We start from the raw sequence: 12766 nt of genomic DNA on the forward strand, positions 1-12766 counted from the left end.
GGGATTGAACTTGGGTCCTTGCACTTGCTAGGCAGAGGCAGAACCACTGAGCTAAATCCCTGGCCCTATATTTTTGACAGTAGTCATTGACACTGGGTAGAATGGAATCTCGGTGAATTTTGATTTGCATTTCCCTAATGGCTAAAGACATCGTACATTTTTCACATACTTGTTGGCCATTCATACTTTTTCTTTTGAAAAGTGTCTGTTTATTTATTGATTGAGATATATATATATATTTATATTTTTTTTTGGTTTTGGTACCAGGGGTCGAACTCGGGACCTTGCGATGTGAGGCAGATGGTAGAACCACTGAGCTAAATCCCCAGCCCGAGTTATATTTTTTGAATTAATATTTAAGTTCTTTATATATTGCAGATGTTAACTCTGTATCAGAAGAGTAGCTATCAAAGATTTTTCTCCCAGGCTGGGGATTTAGCTCAGTGTTTCTGCCATCTGCTTCACAAGTGCAGGGTCCCAAGTTCAGTCCCTGGTACCAAAAAAGAAAGATTTTTCTCTCAATCTGTTGATTGTCTCTTTACTCTATTGATTATTTCCTTTACTGTACAGAAGGCTTTTAGTTTGAAGTGGTCCTATTTGATTTTTTTTGTTTTGTTTTGTTTTTGCAGTATCAGTGATTGAACTCACTTGCCAGGCAGGCCAGAGCCACTGAGCTACATCCCCAGCCTCCTTGACTCTTTTTATTTATTAATTTCTTTTTGTGGTATGGGTGATCAAACTCAGAACCTTGTATTTGTGAGGCACGTGTGGTACCACTGAGCTAAATCCCTGGCCCTCTTTTTATTTTTATTTTTTAAATTTTTTAATTTTTTTGAGACAGGGTATCATTATGTAGTTCAGACTGCTCTGGAACTCACTATGTATGTAGCCCAGGCTGGTCTCGATTCCCAGTGATCCTCCTGCCTCAGCCTCCCAAGTACTGGGATCATAGGCTTGCGTCACCACACCCGGCTCCTCCTCTTTTTATTTTTTCAAACAATGTCTCACCAAGTCACTAAGTTGCCCACACTGTGCCACCACACCTCTATTTGTTCAATCTTTATTTCCTGTGCTATTTTTATTTCCTTCCTATTCAGGAAGTCTTTGAATGCACCTGTGGCTTCACGGGTCCTATGTTTTCTTCCAGTAGTTTCAAAGTTTCTGGTCTTTTTTGGGGAGAGATTGAGATAGGGTCTCACTGTGTAGTGCTGGGGTTTGAACACAGGAACACAGGGCCTTATGCATGCTAGGTAAGTGCTGTACCTCTCAGCTACAACCCCACCCTAGTATGTATGCATTTATTTTTTTTCCTTGGTACTGGGAATTAAACTCAGAACCTTGTGCTTGCCAGGCAGTTGTGGCACCATTGAACTACATCCCTGACCCATGAGCTATATCCTGGGCCCCTAGTATTTTATTTTATTTTTAAAAGTATTGTGAATGGGACTCTTTTCTTTTCCTGATTTCTTTTCTATCAGGAGTCTCTTAATTTTTTGTGTTGATTTTGCAACCTTTTTTTTTTCTTTTTTCTTTTGAGACAGGGTCTCACTGTATAGTTGCGACTGTCCTTGAACTCACTGTATAGCCTAGCTGGCATTGAATTTATGGCAGTCTTCGTGGCTCAGCCTCCTGTGCACGGATTTTTTTTTTTTTTTTGAGATAGGCACTTACTATATAACCTAGGCTGGCCTTGAACTTAATATCGTCTTGTCTCAATCTCTTGAGCTGGAATAACAGTAATGTGTCACTGTGCATGGCCAAAGGTATATATATATATCTATATGTATCTATATATATATCTATATATATATATTATTTTTTGGTACCAGGGATTGAACTCGGGTCCTTGCACTTACAAGGCAGGCCACCGAACTGCTGAGCTAAAATCCCCGGCCCTCAAAGGTATATTCTTGATTGCTGTTGTCATTTAGCTTATAGATTATATGGATTTTTCCTGAAAACGTAACCAAAATAAGGGGCTTCTCCAGTTACTCCTCTTCTTGTTTGCCATTTAGTAGTTTACTTCATCTTTGGTAGATCTCCAGGTTCCCACTCACTTATGTTTAGTGGGCTTCTTTTTCATTTCTGCTTTTGAGTTCAGTGATTGATGAATGCTAGAAAGCAGTGATCATTATTTATTTATTTATTGTGGTACCAGGGATCAAACTCAGGACCTCAGGACCTGTGCTTGTGAGGCAGGCATGTTGCCACTGAGCTAAATCTGGCCCAATAATTTATTTGATAAAGGATGGTCTATGTCTTACCTATGGGCCATTGAGTAGCTGGTTGCTGTTTTTCTGTTTACTTTTATTTTTAAGTGACTTAAAAATAGCATTTTAGGGCTAGTGATTATCAACTGGAGAGAAATGTAGCTCTTAATAGCTTCAAACTTGCAATTTTCCTGACGCAGTCTCCCCATTACTGGGATTATGGGCCACCACACCCAACAGTCTCACAATATATTGATACTGTACTCGTATCCTGTAATGCTGGTACATTTCTAGATCAGTTTTGTTGGAGGAGAGAAGAATGATAGTGATAAAATGGGATGAAGATGGAAAGTGGAAGGAGGTCAGGGCTACAGATAAGGGTAGCCATTAGGAAGCTAGTGAGATAGTCCAGGAGAAAGTTCCCCCAACTCCTAGAAACTGCTAATCTATTTTCTCACTCTGTTGATTTGCTCATTCTGGACATGTCCTGTAAATGAATCATTTATAGTCTTTTGTGTCTGGCTTCTTTCACAATATATGTTTTCAAGGCTTACCCATATCGTAGCAGGTATCAGTACTTCATTCAATCATTTTATGATTGAATACTGTTCTATTATATGGATATGCCAAATTATATTTATACATTCATCACTTGATGGCCTCTGAAGTTTTTCTACTGTTTGGCTGTTAGGTATAATGATGCTATGAACATTCTGATTCAGAAAGCATAAGCTCCTTTCTGATATCTCTGAGGCCTTGGGTCTGAACTCCTATATTAAGCTCTCATGATGTCTGTATATCTTTTGATTATTACACCAAAGTGGTTAAGGGTGTGGTTTTATGCTTTGTGAGGAGAGGTTCAGAGGCCATGCTGTGGCCCTTACTCCTTGGACCTTTTTTTTTTTTGGTACCAGGAAGTAACCTCAGGACCTTGTGCTTGCGAGGCAGGCAGCAGAACCACTGAGCTAAATCCCCAGCCCTGTGGCCCTTACTCCTAAGGTGAGGCTTTTCTGGTGTCTCTACTGGCGTATGGTGTTCATGTGATTCTTTACGCTGGCAGGGCCAGTTCTGACATTCTCCTTTTTCTACTACCTGAACCCAGCATTTCTTGACCTCTGATGATTCTGTTTCCACCTCAGCCCTGTAGCATATACCATCAAATACATATCAGATGGACTTTCCCTGTGCCTTTGTAGTCTAACCCAGTGATAGCAAACCTTTTAGAGCTTTCAGTGATAGAGACAGCCTGCTGTAGCACATATGCCATAGGTTTGCCACCATGAGCAAACCTAGCCCTTAACCACAAACTGGCAGGAGAGTCTCCCACACTGGACTTCTGGGCTTCTTCTCTTTGTAGTTCTTATTCTTCAATATATCACTCTCAAATTCTAGCTAAATGTGGATCTCTGCTGCCTGGGCTCAGTGAGACCCCCCCGTTGTTGTTTAGGTTCTGGCTTTCTCTGCTACAGTTGGAAAATTGACCCTTAACAGAGAATTGGGCAATTGTGGGGCTCATTTCATGCTTTCCTTCTCTCATGATTGCAGCCCTGCCTGCCTGTTATCTCCTGACTAAAAACAATATTTTACATTCAGTTTAGTTCCCCCTGCCTGCCTGCAGTGCTGGAGATTGAATATTCAGGCCTTATGAATGTGCTCAGGCAAGCATTATATCACTGAGCTACATCCCCAACCCTTTTACATTTTTATTTTGAGACAGAGTCTTGCTAAGTTGCTCAGACTGTCCTCAAACTTGTGATCCTCCTGCCTCAGCCTCCTGAGTAGCTGAGATTTCAAAAGTACACTACCATACCTGACTTCTGTCCAGTTTAGTTGTTTATGGCAGCATGATGATCTGGTACCATTTACTCTACTATGGCACAGAGCAGAAGGATACTATGATTAATTGTTTCTTTGTCTTTGTGTGCTTCAAAACTGTTTTACTAAGAATTACATTCCTAACATCTAGAACCTAATAGTTATCAATGAAATTTTGTTGGAATAACCTAAAGGTAATGTTGGAAATAGCACTGTTAGGGAATGTATATGTTAGGGAGAATTGTTCTTTTCTGCTCTGTTTCAACCTCAGTCCATCAAACGTTCAATCTCTAGGAGGGAACAATATTTGCAAGATAACTTTTGCTCTTCATTTTTTCTCTGACTCATTTCATGAATAGCACAGTGACTTGACTGATTGATGAGGTCAGAAGAGAATTCTGTTGTATGGAGTGACAATCTTGAGGATTACGCATGTTTTTGCCTGCCATGCTCCATGGTCTGCCTTTTCAGGACAGCCTACATTTGCCCATTTGGGTAGGTTTGATTCAGTACGGTATAGGAAAGCATAAGAAACCCCATTTGTGAATAACCTATTTTTGCCAGTTTCTACTCACTCTTATCATGTATTATAACCCCCCTGCCACTTGTACTGGGCATTGACCTCAAGGCCTTTGCACTGAACTATACCTCCCAGTCCTTTTTATTTTTCTTAATTTAAAATTTATTTTTTTTGAGATAGGGTCTTGCTAAGTCACTAAATTGCCCAGGCTGTACTTGAGGTTACAGTTTTCCTGCCTCAGCTTCCCAGAGTGCTGGGATAACAGGCATATACCATAACACCCAGCTAAAAATAGTTTGATCTCCATCTTCCTTGCCATGTTGTATATTTTAATATTTTCAAACTTTGGGTGCAAAAGATTATTACCCTTAGCCCCCACAAAGCCTGCAGATAGGAAGACAGCTCCTGGCTTAGCAAGACATCTCTTCTTTACTAGTTGCCGTTCTCTTTGGTTCTCATTTCTGCTGTATTCACTAGCCCAGGTTCAGTGTCCCTGGCAGACAGATGACACCTGTAGGATTTGTCCTTATCCTTTGGTTCTACTCTGAGGACTCTACCCTTGATTATGCCAGTCAGGCCAAGTGGTGTCTTTTTTCCTTTAAGAGAATGATGTATTTTGAGCATGTATCGGTCTTATCTTCTGGGGAAACGCATTTTGGGGAGACTTTTTAGGTGGCATTATATCCCTGCTCTTCTTGTATCTTCTGGGCGCCTAATTTAAGGTAGATGACTAATGGAATATATCTTACAGCAATGAGCCTTCAGCAGGAACTTTCTCCTGACAAACTGTCCTACATTCTTAACTACATTATGGTACAGGAAGGTAATAAATTATTAATCCTAAATCTGTCTCCTTAGATTGTAAGATAATGACTTGAGTGCATTGGCAGCTGTTGGAGGGTAGAGTTTTTGGCTGTTAACACAAACCCTACAAGCTTTTTGATTCTAAAATTCAGCTAGCATTGAGAAAGTCTAGGGATTTTGTTGTATCACAACTTAATTGATATAAGACCGATCAAAATCCCTAGTTAGCCTCTTTCCCCAAAAATGATATCATTGTCTCCTTCTTAAACACTCTTCATTAAAAGATAATCATCTTAAGTCCTCTCTGTCTTGGAAAACTGTATTTTGGTGGGTTCTTTTTGTCCATTAGAGAAACTATGCAAACATAAACTTACTTCCTCCTAGTGTGACAAAGTGTAGAGGGATGAGAAAATGGCATAATTGGCAGTAAACCCAACTCAATTTAAGAGCTGTTTTACATTGACCCTCCTCAGGAATTCCTCAAGGGAGAAAAGAATAAGACAGCAGAGAGCTTATAAGATCAAAATAACAATTACAGGGCCAAAGCATAGCCTTTTGGCTTATTTTTGAGATTTCATAATAATCCCAGTAATTGGAACAGCTTCTAATTCAAGGCATTTTATGGAATTAGCAGGAATGTGGGTCAAGAACTGTGTGTGGTTAGTGTTTGGACAGCTATTCTCAGGTGAGCAGTATTGAAGAGTTTGAATCATAATGGATAGCTCTTGAACGCACACGCTGCCAAGACCCCAAGACCAGAACCGTGCAGGGCCCCTCTGCTGCCACGGCCCTTGGGCTGTGCGCTGACTCCCACCACACGAGCGCGCCATGTCCAGGCCACTGTGCAGGGCGTGAAAAAGTCGGGGTTGATCGCCTCTGCGGGGCCACCGTCCCTGAAGAAATGAGTGGTGGCTTGGCTCCAAGTAAGAGTACAGTGTATGTGTCCAACTTGCCCTTCTTGATAGACAATTACTTTTACGGGATATTTTACAAGTATGACAAAGCTGTAAAGGTGACTATGATGAAATACAAAGATACGAGGAAGAGTAAAGGGGTTGCGTTTATATTTTTGGATAAAGACTCTGCACAAAACTGTACCAGAGCCATAAACAACAAACAGTTGCTTGGTAGAGTGATAAAGGCAAGCATTGCTATTGACAGTGGGAGAGCAGCTGAACTCATCCGAAGGCGAAACTACTTTGATAAATTGCAGTGTTAGTAATGTGGGGAAAGTGGACACTTAAGTTATTATGCCTGTCTGAAAAATATGCTTGGAGAACGTGAGCCTCCAGAGAAGAAAGAAAAAATTGCGGAACTAGAAGAAATTGAGGACACAGCAGAAAGTGAAGACAAATGAGAAGACAGTCTCAACTAAGCCCTGGCGCCCCAGCAAGCCAAGATTGAAGAACAGAACAAATGGAAACCCAGTGCACGGGGTCCCTCCACATCAAGATTCATGGTGGAGGTTAAAGAAGACCACATACTTCAGTAATGAGGAAGAATTTAGTGATTAGAGTATAATGTAGATGTCAGGAAAATAAAAACCACCTGCAGCACAAAAACAAAACAAAATGGATAGCTCTTCAAGGCTTGTGTGTGTGTCTGTGTATGTCTGTGTACTAGAGATTGAACCCAGGACCCTGAACATACTAAGGATGGTTCTACCCTAGAGCTATATTCCTAACCCTTATGGCCTGGCTTTTAGACTTTCTTCCTGATTCTTCATCTGGGAACTTATAACAAAATTAGTCCAGGGCTGGGATTTAGCTCAGTGGTTCTGCTGTTTGCCTCCAAAGCACAAGGACCTGAGTTCAATGCCCAGTACCAAAACAAACAAACAAAAAAAAGTCCGTGTGGTTAAGATTCTTCAGCCATTTTTTAGTCTAGACGCATTGGCTAAGTTTCAAAGAAATTGAAAAATTTAAGTCTTGTCCGTCTGCACACTCATCAGCTAGATCTCAAGAGCATGGAACGTGGGCTCAGAGTCCAACCAGCCCAAGTCTGAGACCTGGTTTCATTATGAGGTTACTACCCCCCCCCTTTTCAGATTCCTCATCTACAGACTATAAATGGTGGTACCTGTCACAGGATTTTTGTGAGGATTAAATAAAATATTTATGCAAAGAACTTAGCCTACTCCCAGGTTCATAAGTAAAATTCAGTGGATAGTAGCAGTAGTTATTATAATATGATAACATAAAGCCCAGTTTGGTTAGTTTTGTCTAATCTCAGGTTGACCCAATGAGCATCATATTTGAATTTAAGTCTGTTTAGTTGGATCTGAGTCCTTACATTATTAAGAATAATGTAGGCAGCCGGCCTTTCTGCACTGTCAGAGAAAATGGGCCTCCATCCCTTTGGCTTGACAGTGATTGAAATCCATAATAGTGTGAATTATATATTGTGCATTTTTCATGGTTGCAACATGCCACTAAGGAGGGTAACAGGCCCCTTGATTTTTCCACCAGCTAAGGAAGCTTTTCTTCTGGGAGAGGAGTCTGCACTGTCACAACACCACCTTGCCCTCTGCCCTGGTTCATTCCCCCAGCTGATGACATGCTCACACTTGGCATGGCCTTGTGCCAGGCCAGGTTGGTCCTGATTTTTGGTTAAGATGTGTTTTGGCTGGGATTGGTTTTTTTGTCACATGTAGCTTGCAGAGTTAGTCCCTTCCTTCCTACAAAGCATATTGGATTGTGCACCTGCTATTATAGGAATGAAAAATACAGTGGTGAGCAAGATAAATATAGTTTCTGGCATCATAGAGGTTGTTGTTAGTGACACCTTTGCCCTTGTTGGAAAACAGTTCTCTTTCAAAGAAATGATGTTATTGGTATTAAGATTGCCTCCAAAGAGCCTGAGGCCTCCCTAAGATCCCAAGGTAATGTAATTACAATAGAGAGCCAGTCTTCCTGGCAGAATTCTAGAAATGTAGGAGACTAGGCAATTTGCTGTCTCAAGCTGGTCTCGTAGAGTAGCCTACTGCTAAGAATTATGTAGGTGTAGAATTAAGCCCTTGTTCACAATATGATATGCCTCTATCTTTGTTCAGTCCATTTTACCTGCTACCTTTAGTTATCTGTGTCCTTGAATAAGCAGTGGGGGTAGTTATCTTGAGATACAGGAAGAGCCTCTGCTCCTGACATGGAAGTGGATATGCTCTTGTGACTTCATGAGTATTAGATATACCTAGCTAGTCAGCACTTCAAGGCCCTTAGCTGCAACATGGTGCTCCTGTCTATTTGGTGTCAGGTTTGTTGCTCAGGCCCCAGTTGAACAGTTCCAATGCTTAGCATAGGCAAATGCCAAATTATTTAAATCCTGAATTTCCCTGATCACAGAGGGAAACTACAAAACCCTAAGAAGGAATTATGGATGTCCCTGAATGGTGAATTAACCATCACAGACATTGTGTAATGAGAAACAAAAGCAAAAGGAATGCTGGGCATGGCCTGTACCCACTGTAGATTCTGCCTCTAAAGATGGGTACCCAGAGTATTTCACCCCACTTCCCCTTTTTAAACTCGGCCAACAGATGACAGGATTTTTAGGAATGCTCTCTCTTCCAACTGGCTTGACATTATGCTTTAAATCTAAGCCAGCAGCCCATTTGAGTTTCAAATAAATGTGTCCTCATGAATTATCTCACTTTTAGGTAATAAAAGGAATAACTGGTATTAGCAGACCTGAGAAGGGGGATTTACACTTTGGAGTCTTAATTTCATATTCAGCTTTACAAAACTGCCATCCTTCCTATTAAGAAATGGCTCCTCTGAGTTTTAAATTATTATTTTTTATGTAACTCAGTGTTTATTGTCCTTTCCTGAGGACAACTTGAGTCAGCTGGAGGCTTATAGAAATAGGCTGGTTAGAGTGAAGGAGTCTTAATCAGAATAAATGAAACATCTCTGTAGAGAGCAGCTGAAAAGCCATATTCAGTTTTATAAAGTTGAGTAATCTGCATCCTGCTGGGTCAGGCTGTGGCATCTGTCCTGAAGCAAAATAGCCTCGTGCATGTGCCGAGGCAGGGCCAAGCTTCTTCTCTACCTGTGAACTCTGCTTCTTCAATTTCTACCTGCTTGGCTTTAAGATTGTCGTCAGCTGTGATCCCCAGAGTGCACTTACAAACTGCATTCTGACATTTCTCACAATTACTTTTCAAATAACAGGGTGATTTTTTTTTTAAATATTACACCTTCTTTAAAAGGTTAAAGGGGAGAATTTGGCCTGTAAGCCCAGGTAAACAGACCTCACATAGGATTATTTGGTGAGGCTGTTAAGACAGTAGCATAAATTTTCTGGCCTCTCCCTGGAGACTTTCTCTGAGAAGCATAATCCTATTTTCCTTTCACAAGCTGTGATCGAGCTGTTTCACCTCCACTCTTTTAAATTTCGTGTGGGGGTTGCTGCCTTGGCAGCATGACTGCCTCTGTTAGTGGGGAAGACGTGGTAGAGAGTGAGAGCCCTTTGTGTACCAGGCTTACTCCTGTGTGCTCATGAGGGAGTGTGTTTGTAAGAGAGAGAGAGACCCTAAGACTCATTTGGCTGTCCTTGTTACCCAGCTTAGAATTAATGGTGCTTTCCAATCAGCAGAGAAATGTGTACAGATGAAGATATGAAAAGGCTAGTTTCTTTGTGGTTAGAGCTCATAGTAGATAATTTGGCAGTCAGGACCTTGACCAGTTTGCCCAAATTTTTATTTCTGTTGCTAGAATATGTAAATTATGATCAACTTGAAAATGGAGATATAAGAAAGAAAAAAATCTGTGTATCTAAATACATCTCATAAAAATGAACTCTGTTGAAAACCGCATATCTGCAGTAAGATGTGAAAGTCAATACCAGATTCTCTGAATGCCATTGCTGCATTAGGATGATGAATTGGGATACGCTTTTCTAATGTTCGTGTAGTGTCCTAATCAGAGCCTTAAAATATGCTAACTGCATCTTAATATGTTCTCTAGGATACTGAATCCAAGTCGTTTTTGATAACTCATAAATATATGTGTTATGTACATAGTACAGATGTATACATTCAAGTCAACAAATACTGTACCAGGCAAAATAAAACCTAGTTCCTGCCATCAGAGAGTTCACTGTAGGGATGCAGAGGTAAACGTAGAACATAAAGAAGCATGATAAATTCCAGGATGCACTCTGGGAGTGCAAAAAATGGGGCAAAGAAAAGCTGAACCCTGTTCTATAGCAGGCTGGTGAGACACAGGATATTCTAATTACTCTGAACCTCCTTTCCCCAGATTCATCTGAAGTCGTCTTAACCTGCAGAGCTCTTTTTACTTATCTCAGAGGCAGGGATTGAGAGAAGAGAGGATGTACAACACTGCAACATCTAGAGTAAGAGCCCTGAGAAAATTATTTCTGTGCAGTTACAGATTGGCTTTGACTTAGTTTAAATAAACTGGCTCTCAAAAATTCTAAGAATACTAACTACTCACACAGTTCCACTTTCATTTACACACAGATGAGAAAGCATCTGTAGCTCTGCATTTTGTTTTCTATAAGCAAAAGTGGTTTGAGATATTTAAGCTTTTGAAGCTTGGTTGTATTGAGTCCTCACATGTCCCAGTTTAGCCTACTGCAGAGGTTTTCTTTTTTTTTAATTAAAAAAAAAATATGACACTTACATAATGCTTCAAAAAGAGAGACTTTCAATGGATAAATTGACATAAACTTTTTCTCTGTTGGCCATATCTGCTGAAATAGCACTCCAAGGCTAGCTGTATTCTTTCTTGTTTTCTTTTAAGCTTATTGCTTTTTAAAAAAATTTACATATCACTGCTACAGCTTTCTAAATGACCTTTTCTTTTGAGACAAGAAAACAAACCAGCAAGGAAGAAGGAAAAAAAAAATGAAGAAGAAAGAGAGGAGAAAGGATAAAAAAAACAAACCTTCCCCAAAACAAAACAGTGCTCTGATTCAAAGTTCTTTGTGTGGGTTTTGAAAGGAGGTTGATGTGATTGTGGTGAATTCAAATAATTTATCAGCCCTTAATAACTGCAGTCAGATGGCAATCAACTGCAGGTTCTTAACAATAACATCTACAAGTAGGCTATAGGGAATTGCTAGATTCACGACATCATATCTGGGTGCTTTTCTTTTAGAAAAAAACATGTTTTTCCTTCAGAACCACTTTTAGGTACAGAGTGAAGTTTATCTGTTATCATTTGCTACCTGTGCTTTTTGAAGTACAAAGACAGTATTTCATAGAGAGGTGTGGGCTCCCTTCACGCTGTGGCTTGGAGGCGTGCTCTCCTTGCTGACAGCATTCTTTAGAGTCTTTTAGTCATAAGGTGGTGGGAGAAAAAGTGAAGTAGGATTCTGAGTACATCATATGCAGCAGTGTAACCCCCCCAGTTACAGGTTTTTTTTTCTAAAGTGCATGTTTTAATCATTTGCCTTCAATCTGCCTTTAAATATTATAAAGCCCTTGATGACTGGATCAGTTTTGAACAGGTGACTTTATGGTAGGAGAACTATTTTCAGCTACACCATGACTTGATTAATACTTGATTGTGAAAAATGGCTTTGGGCTAAGCCTTGACACCTAAGTCTTTTGAAATGCTCTAACAACTGTGTCCAATTAATGCAAACTTTTTCTTTATTAATTAAAGTATCAGGTAGGTGCTAAGGATGATAGCATTGTGATAGAATGGTTTCCAGATTTTCACCTAGGTGACCAGAACTTTGGGGGTGTTTTTTCTTTTCCTTCTCATCATCACTTAGGAGAAGGGCAGGTGAGTGGATCTGAGTGTCAGCAATGATAGATGGCTGTTTGCTTGGTTAAATTGGTAAGCTAGGTCCCACTGTTGCTTTGTTCAAAAATTTCCATATTGAAAACCTCTCTCACTTTTAAGTGAAATGTAGTGGTTTGAAATAGGTAGTTCAGGTAACAGAATTTGGTTGATCCTTTCATGAGGAAAGATTGCCTTGTGATTTGAAAGGATTTTCTAGTTTAGGCTGTAGGCAGGAATGGCTGTTTCCTACCTCTTATGTTACTCACTTATCTCTTCATCCACTTAGCTTTTCTTCAATTTCTCTCTGCACATCTCTCACCATACTTCCCATTCAGTGCTCTCCTCAATTTCATTTCACAAGCTCTAGTTTCTTAGTGAACTGGGAACTTGCTTTTGTCTCTTGCCTCATCCTTCTTTCAGCCAAGGAAATTAATTAACATTAAGGATCTGATTCAAATGACTAACACTCAAGTGATTTTATGCTGAAGCTGACATTTTTTACTAAATTTTGTCAGTTTAAAAATAAATTTAAGCTGGATATGGTGCATGTCTGTAATCCCAGCATTCAGGAGGCTGAGGCAGGAGGATCACTGCAAGTTCAAGGCCAGCCTGGGCTACATAGTGAGTTGGAGGCCAGCCTAAACTACAAAGAGTCCCTGCCT

At 40.2% G+C, this 12766-nt stretch overlaps 1 protein-coding gene and 1 pseudogene across 5 annotated transcripts in view; both read left to right on the forward strand.

The window, feature by feature from the left end:
• The window catches only part of Kiaa0319l (KIAA0319 like), a 136015-nt gene that overhangs the window by 6963 nt on the left and 116286 nt on the right, over nucleotides 1–12766 (forward strand). The window lies entirely within an intron of this gene.
• Nucleotides 5933–6881, forward strand: LOC104876975 (annotated as a pseudogene).

This window comes from Fukomys damarensis, unplaced genomic scaffold, assembly GCF_012274545.1.
Source record: "Fukomys damarensis isolate Sample0158 unplaced genomic scaffold, DMR_v1.0_HiC HiC_scaffold_23, whole genome shotgun sequence".
Lineage (NCBI taxonomy): Eukaryota > Metazoa > Chordata > Mammalia > Rodentia > Bathyergidae > Fukomys > Fukomys damarensis.